Here is an 8360-nt window from a genome sequence, read left to right as displayed (position 1 = left end):
CCTAAAAATAAACAAAACAACAACAACAACAACAAAAATGCCATGAAAAAATAAAGGGGGCAGAAAATGCAAGTAGATACTTAAATAAACATTAAACATTACATATATATATATATATATATATATAGAGATAGAGAGAGAGAGAGAGAGAGAGAGAGAGAGCACATGAAACAGAAGTGTATAACCCAATGAATTATCACAAAATGAACAAACTCACTTTACAAAACCTGTGGGTGTCTCTACATCCTCTCTCCTGACTTGCTTATGAATTCAAAGTTGGTCATTCTGGAATAAAATCCCATTTTAACAAATAGAAGTGTTTGTATATGTTACAAATTTTGTATTTTAAATATTGCAAAATATTTCCCATCTGCAATATAGGGTCAGGGGTAACTTTCTGATAACAAATTAACTGAAATTTTCTTCACTGTGTACTTCTTAACACCAGCTGCTCACTTACAAATCTGAGCTTGTGAAGGGTTTATAATGTAATACGTGTGAGGTTGAAACTATTCTATAAATGCACATGGCTCAATGTGACAATGGCCTCTAATAAATTAAAGCCACAAACTGTTTCTAAGTGTCTTTCAGATGGTTGACAACAGGCTATATGCCACACCTACTGATTTTAGTATTTAGTACAGTTTAAACAAGAACATGCCCTTCATGGAACACAGTCTTGTCATGGCAAAGGGGCTTGCATAACTCAATGAAACTATGGGCCATGCCTTGCAGAGCCACCCAAGACGGATGGGTCTTAGTTAAGAGTTCTGACAAAATGTGGTCAACTGGGGGAGGGAATGGAAAATCACTCCAGTATTCTTGCCTTGAGAACCCCATGAAAGTATGATAAGGCAAAAATATATGGCACCAGAAGATCTGCCTTCCAGGTCCAAAAGTGTCTAATATGCTACTGGGGAAGAGCTGAGGGCAGCTACTAACAGCTCCATAAAAATGAAGCAGCTGGGCCAAAGTGGAAACAATGCTCAATTGTGGATGTCTCTGGTGGTGAAAGTAAAGTCTGATGCTGTAAAGAACAGTATTTCACAGGAACCTGGAATTTTAGCTCCATGAATCAAGGTAAATTGGACATGGTCAAGCAGGAGATGGCAAGAATGGACATCAACATCATAGGAATCAGTGAACTAAAATGGACAGGAATGGGAGAATTTAATTCAGATGACCATTATATCTACTACTGTGGGCAAGAATCCTTAGGAAGAAATGGAGAAGCTCTTATAGTCAACAAAGAGTCTGAAATGCACTACTTAAGTGCAATTTCAAACATGAGAGAATGATTGTAGTTTGTTTCCAAGGCAAGCCGTTTAATATCACAATAATCCAGGTCTATAACCCAACCACTGATACTGAAGAAGCTGAAGTTGAATGGTTCTATGAAGAGCTACAAGATCTTCTGGAACTAACACCAAAAACAGATGTCCTTTTCGTCATAAGGAACTGGAATGGAAAAGCAGGAAGTCAAGGGATACCTGGAGTAACAGGCAGGTTTGGCCTCGGAGTACAAAATGACTCAGGCAAAGAGTTTTGTCATGAGAACATACCGATCATAGAAAACACCCTTTTCCAACAACACAAGAGACTACTGTACACATAAACATCACCAAATGGTCAATATTAAAATCAGATTGATTATATTCTTTGTAGCTGAAGATGAAGAAGCTCATACAGCAAAATCAAGACATGGAGCTGACTGTGGCTCAGAGCATGAACTCCTTATTGCAAAATTCAAGCTTAAGTTGAAGAAAGAAGGCAAAATCACTAGGCCATTCAAGTATGACCTAAATAAAATCCCTTATGATTATAGAGTAGAAGTGACAAATAGACTCAAGATATTAGACCTGATAGAGTATCTGAAGAAATATGAACAGAGGTTCATAACATTATTACAGAAGTCAGTGATGAAAACCATGCCAATGAAAAAGAAATGCAAGTGGTTGTCTGAGGGGGCTTTACACATAGCTGAGCAAAGAAGAGAAGCAAAAAGCAAGGGAGAAAGGGAAAGGTATACCCAAATGAATGCAGAGTTCCAGAGACAGCAAGGAGAGATAAGAAGGCCTTCTTAAACAAACGGTGCAAAGAAATAGAGGAAAATAATAGAATGGGAAAACCTAGAGATCTCTTCAAGAAAATTGGAGATACCAAGGGAACATTTGATGCAAAGATGAGCATGATAGAGGACAGAAACTGTAAGGACCTAACAGAAGCAAAGAGATTAAAAAGAGGTGCCAAGAATACACAAAAGCACAATACAAAAATGATCTTAATGACCCAGATAATCATAATGGTGTGATGACTCACTTAAAGCCTGGCATCCTGGAGTCTGAGTCAAGAGGGCCTTAGGAAGCAGTAATAGCTCCAAGCCCAATGGAGGTGATATAATTCCAGCTGAGCTCTTTCAAATCCTAAAAGATGATGCAGTTAAGGTTTTGCACTCAATATTCCAGTAAATTTAGAAAACTCAGAAGTGGCCACAGGCCTGGAAAAGTTCAGTTTTCATTCCAGTGCCAAAGACGAGCAATGCAAAAGAATGTTCAAACTACCTGTATAGTTGCTCTCATTTTGCATGTTAGTAAGGTTATGCTCAAAGTCCTTCAAGCTAGGCTTCAGCACTACACGAACTGAAACTTCCAGATGTTCAAATTGGACTTAGAAAATGCAGAGGAACCAGAAATCAAATTGCCAACATTTGTTGGATAATAGAGAAAGCAAGGGAATTCCAGGAACACATCTACTTCTGCTTCACTGACTACACTAAAGCCTTTGATTGTGTGGATCACAACAAACTATGGAAAATTATTAAAGACATGGGAATAATAGACCAACGTACCTGTCTCCTGAGAAACCTGTATGTGGGCCAAGAAACAACAGAGAGAACCTTACATGGAACAATGGACTGATTCAAAATTGGGAAAGAAATATGACATGGCTGTATATTGTCACCCTGTTTATTAAGGTTATATGCAGAGTCCATCATGACAAATGATGGGCTGGCTGAATCATCAATTGGAATCAACACTGCCAGGAGAAATATCAATAACCTCAGATATGCAGATGATGCCACTCTAATAGCAGAAAGTGAAGAGGAACTAAAGAACCTCTTGATGAGGGTGAAAGAGGAGAGTGAAAAAGCTGGCTTAAAACAACATTCAAAGAGCTAAGATCATGGCATCCAGTCCCATCATTTCATGGCAAATAGATGAGGAAAAAGTGGAAGCAGTGACAGATTATTTTCTTGGCCTCCAAAATCACTGTGGACAGTGACTGCAACCATGAAATTAAAAGAAGCTTGCTCTTTGGAAGAAAAACTATGACAAACCTAGACAGAAAATTAAAAAGCAGAGATATCACTTTCCTGACAAAGTTACATATAGTCAAAGCTATGGTTTTTCCAGTAGTCATGTACAGATGTGAGAGTTGGACCATAAAGGAGGGTGAGTGCCAAAGAATTGATGCCTTCAAATTATAGTGCTGGAGAAAACTCTCAACAGTTCCTTGGACTACAAGGAGATCAGATTAGTCAATCCTAAAGAAATCAACCCTGAATATTCATTGAAAAGACTGATGCTGAAGCTGAAGCTCCAATACTTTGGCCACCTCATGTGAAGAGTTGCTCATTGGAAAAGACCCTGATGCTGTGAGGGATTGGGGGCAGGAGGAGAAGGGGACGACAGAGGATAAGATGGCTGGATGGCATCACTGACTCGATGGACATGAGTTTGAGTGAACTTCGGGAGATGGTGATGGACAGGGAGGCCTGGCGTGCTGTGATTGATGGGGTCGCAAAGAATTGGACATGACTGAGCAACTGAACTGAACTGAAATATAAGATAGCTCTCCCTAAGAATGAAAGGTTGCTTTCATATTCACATGTCAGTTAATACAGTGCAACATGATAATTTTTGAGGAAAAAAATTCTGTGATATTTTTAAAAGGTGAAGAACACATATTTGATAAAATTCAGCCTCTATTTCTTTTAGTTTTTTTTTAATTTTTAATTTATTTTTTAATTGAAAGATAATTGCTTTACAGAACTTTGTGGTTTTCTGTCATGCATAAACAAAAATCAGCCATAGGTACACCTACCTCCCCTCCCTCCCGAACCTCCCTCCAATCTCCCTCCCCATTCCACCCTTCTATATTGTCACAGAAACCCTGTTTGAGACTCCTAAGTAATACAGCAAATTCCCATTGGCTATCTATTTTACATATGGTATTGTAAATTTCCATGTTACTCTCTCAATACATCTCACCCTCTCCTTCTTCCCTTCCCCCTGTGCCAATAAGTCTGTTCTCTATGTCTGTTTCTCCATTGCTGCCCTGAAATAAATTCATCAGTACCATCTTTTTAGATTTCATATATATCATAAGTATACGATATTTATATTTCTCTTTCTGACTTACTTCACTCTGTATAATAGGCTCTAGATTCATCCACCTCATTAGAACTGACTCAAATGTGTTCCTTTCTATGGCTGACTAGTATTCCATTTATATATGTACCATAGCTTCATTATCCATTCATCTTTTGATGGACATTTAGGTTGCTTCCATGTTCTAGATATTGTGAATATTGCTGCAACGAACATTGCAGTACATGTGTCTTTTTTCAATTTTGATTTCCTGAGGGTATATGCCTAGGAATGGGACTGCTGGGTCAGTGAAGTGAAAGTGAAAGTTGCTCAGTTGTGTCCGACTATTTGCAACGGCATGGATTATACAGTCCATGGAATTCTCCAGCCCAGATTACTGGAGTGGGTTGCCTTCTCTTCTCCAGGGGATCTTCACAACCCAGGGGTCAAATCCAAGTCTCTCATATTGCAGGTGGATTCTTTACCATCTGAGCAACAAGGGAAGCCCAAGAATACTGAAGTGGGTCATTTCAGTTCAGTTCAGTCACTCAGTCATGTCCGACTCTTTGCGACCCCATGAATCACAACATGTCAGGCCTCCCTGTCCATCACCAACTCCCAGAGTTCACTCAAACTCAGGTCCATCGAGTCAGTGATTCCATCCAGGCATCTCATCCTCTGTCGTCCCCTTCTCCTCCTGCCCCCAATCCCTCACAGCATCAGGGTCTTTTCCAATGAGCAACTCTTCACATGAGGTGGCCAAAGTATTGGAGTTTCAGCTTCAGCATCATTCCCTCCAAAGAAATCCCAGGGCTGATCTCCTTCAAAATGCACTGGTTGGATCTCCTTGCAGTCCAAGGGATGCTCAAGAATCTTCTCCAACACCACAGTTCAAAAGCATCAATTCTTTGGTGCTCAGCTTTCTTCACAGTCCAACTCTCACATCCATACATGACCACAGAAAAAACCATAGCCTTGACTAGATGGACCTTTGTTGGCAAAGTAATGTCTCTGCTTTTGAATATGCTCTCTAGGTTGGTCATAACTTTTCTTCCAAGGAGTAAGAGTCTTTTAATTTCATGGCTGCAGTCACCATCTGCAGTGATTTTGGAGCCCCCAAAACTAAAGTCTGACACTGTTTCCACTGTTTCCCCATGTATTTCCCATGAAGTGATGGGACCGGATGCCATGATCTTCGTTTTCTGAATGTTGAGCTTTAAGCCAACTTTTTCACTCTCCACTTTCACTTTCATCAAGAGGCTTTTTAGTTCCTCTTTACGTTTTGCAATAAGGGTGGTGTCATCTACATATCTGAGGTTATTGATATTTCTCCCTGCAATCTTGATTCCAGCTTGTGCTTCTTCCAGCCAGCGTTTTTCATGATGTAATCTGCATAGAAGTTAACTAAGCAGGGTGACAATATACAGCCTTGACATACTCCTTTTCCTCTTTGGAACCAGTCTGTTGTTCCATGTCCAGTTCTAACTGTTGCTTCCTGACCTGCATATAGGTTTCTCAAGAGGCAGGTCAGGTGGTCTGGTATTCCCATCTCTTTCAGAATTTTCCACAATTTATTGTGATCCACACAGTCAAAGTCTATCCCTTAACCATCAGATCTTCCTGACTCAAGAATCAAACTAGGGTCTCCTGCATTGCAGGCAGATTCTTTACCAACTGAGCTATCAGGAAAGCTGCTGGGTCAGATGGTGGTTTTATTCCTAGATTTTTAAGGAATCTCCATACCATCGTCTATAGTGGCTGTATCAGTTTACATTCCCACCAGCGATGCAAGAAGATTCCCTTTTCTCCACACCCTCTGCAGCATATATTGTGTGTAGACTTTGTGATGATGGCCATTCTGACTGGTGTGAGGTGGTATATCATTGAAGTCTTGATTTGTATTTCTCTAATAATGAGTGATGTTGAGCATCTTTCCATGTGTTTCTTAGCCATCTGTATGTCTTCTTTGGAGAAATGTCTTTTTACCTCTTCATTCCACTTTTTGACTGGGCTGTTTGTTTCTCTGGTATTTAGTTGTATGACCTGCTTGTATATTTTGGAAATTAATTCTTTGTCAGTTGTTTCATTTGCTATTATTTTCTCCCATTCTAAGGGTTGTCTATTCACCTTGTTTGTAGTTTCCTTTGCTGTGCAAAAGCTTTTAAATTTAATTAGTTCCCTATTTTTTTTTCTTTTAATTTCCATTTCTCTAGGAGGTGGGTCATAGAAGATCTTGCTATGATTTATGACATCGAGTGTTCTGCTTATGTTTTTCTCTAAGAGTTTTATAGTTTTTGGTCTTAAACGTAGATCGTTAACCCATTTTGAGTTTATCTTTGTGTATGGCATTAGGAAGTGTTTTAATTTTATTATTTTTCATGTAGCTGTCCAGTTTTCCCAGTACAGCTTATTGCCGAGGCTATCTTTGCCCCATTGTATATTCTTGCCTCCTTTGTGAAAAATAAGTTACCCATGGCCTTATGGGTTTATCTCTGGGTTCTCCATCTTGTTCCATTTGTCTATATTTCTGTTTTTGTGCCAGTACCATACTATCTCGATGACTTTAGCTTTGTAGTATAGTCTGAAGTCAGGAAGGTTGATTCCTCCAGCTCCATTCTTTTTTCTCAAGACTAGACTGCTTTGGCTATTTGGGGGACTTTTGTGTTTCCATATGAATAGTGAAATTTTTTACTAGTTCTGTGAAAAATGCTATTGATAGTCTGATAGGGATTGCATTAAATTTGTAGATTGCTTTTGGTAATAGTTATTTTCACAATATTGACTCTTCCTATCCAGGAACATGGAATATCTCCCTGTTTATGTCATCTTTGATTTCTTTCATCAGTGTCTTACAATTTTCTGTTTACAGGTCTTTTTTCTCCTTAGGTAGGTTTGTTCTTAGGTATTTTACTCTTTTTGTTGCAATGGTAAATAAGATTGATTCCTTACTTTCTCTTTCTGAATTTTCATTGTTAATATATAGGAATGCAACTGATTTCTGTGTATTGACCTTGTGTTCTTTGAACTTTTGTTGAATTCACTGACTAGCTCTAGTAATTTTCTGATAATTTCTTTTGGGTTTTCTATGTATAACATCATGCCATGTGTAAACAGTGAGAGTTTTACTTCTTTTTTTCCAACCTGGATTCCTTTTATTTATTTTTCTTCTCTAATTGCCATAGGTAGGACTTCCAAAACTATGTTGAATAATAATGATGAAACTGCACACCCTTGTCTTGTTCCTGATCTTAGAGGGAATGCTTTTAGTTTTTCACCATTGAGAATAATGTTTGCTGTGGGCTTATCATATATGGCCTTTACTATGTTGAGGTAGGTTCCTTCTATGCCTATTTTTTGAAGTGTTTTTTTTTTTTTTAAAATAATAAACGAGTGCTGAGTTTTGTCAAAGGCATTTTTTCACCTATTGAGATGATCACATAGTTTTTATCTTTCAATTTGTTAATATGGTGTATCACTTTGATTTATTTGCATGTATTGAAGAATCCTTGCATCCCTAGAATAAACTGAACTTGATCATGGTGTATGAGCTTTTAAATGTGTTGTTGAATTCTGTTTTCTAGAATTTTGTTGAGGATTTTTGCATCTATATTCATCAATGATATGATATTGGTCTGTAATTTTTTTTATGTGTGTTGTTTCTGCCTAGTTTTGGTATCAGGGTGATTGTGGCCTCCGTAGAATGAGATTGGAAGTGTTCCTTCCTCTGCAACTTTTTGGAAGAATTAAAGAAAAATAGGCATTAGCTCTTCTCTAAATGTTTGATCTAATTCCCCTGTGAAGCAATCTGGCCCTGGGCTTTTGTTTTTGGGGAGATATTTGATCACAGTTTTGATTTCACTGTTTCTAATTGCATTGTTTATAATTTCTATTTCTTCCTATTTAAGTCTTGGGAGTTTGAACTTTTCTAAGAATCTGTCCATTTCCTCTAGGTTGTCCATTTTATTAGCATATAGCTGCTCATAATATTCT

The 8360-nt window shown here is 38.2% G+C and overlaps 1 pseudogene; it reads left to right on the top strand.

Annotated features, from left to right (window-relative positions):
- The first annotated feature begins 864 nt into the window (after positions 1-864).
- Positions 865-1784, top strand: LOC139186635 (craniofacial development protein 2-like; annotated as a pseudogene).
- The last annotated feature ends 6576 nt before the right edge of the window (positions 1785-8360 follow it).

The sequence above is a fragment of the Bos indicus genome, chromosome 13 (assembly GCF_029378745.1).
Source record: "Bos indicus isolate NIAB-ARS_2022 breed Sahiwal x Tharparkar chromosome 13, NIAB-ARS_B.indTharparkar_mat_pri_1.0, whole genome shotgun sequence".
NCBI classification, from domain to species: Eukaryota; Metazoa; Chordata; class Mammalia; order Artiodactyla; family Bovidae; genus Bos; species Bos indicus.
This window is presented reverse-complemented; position numbering and strand designations above follow the sequence as displayed.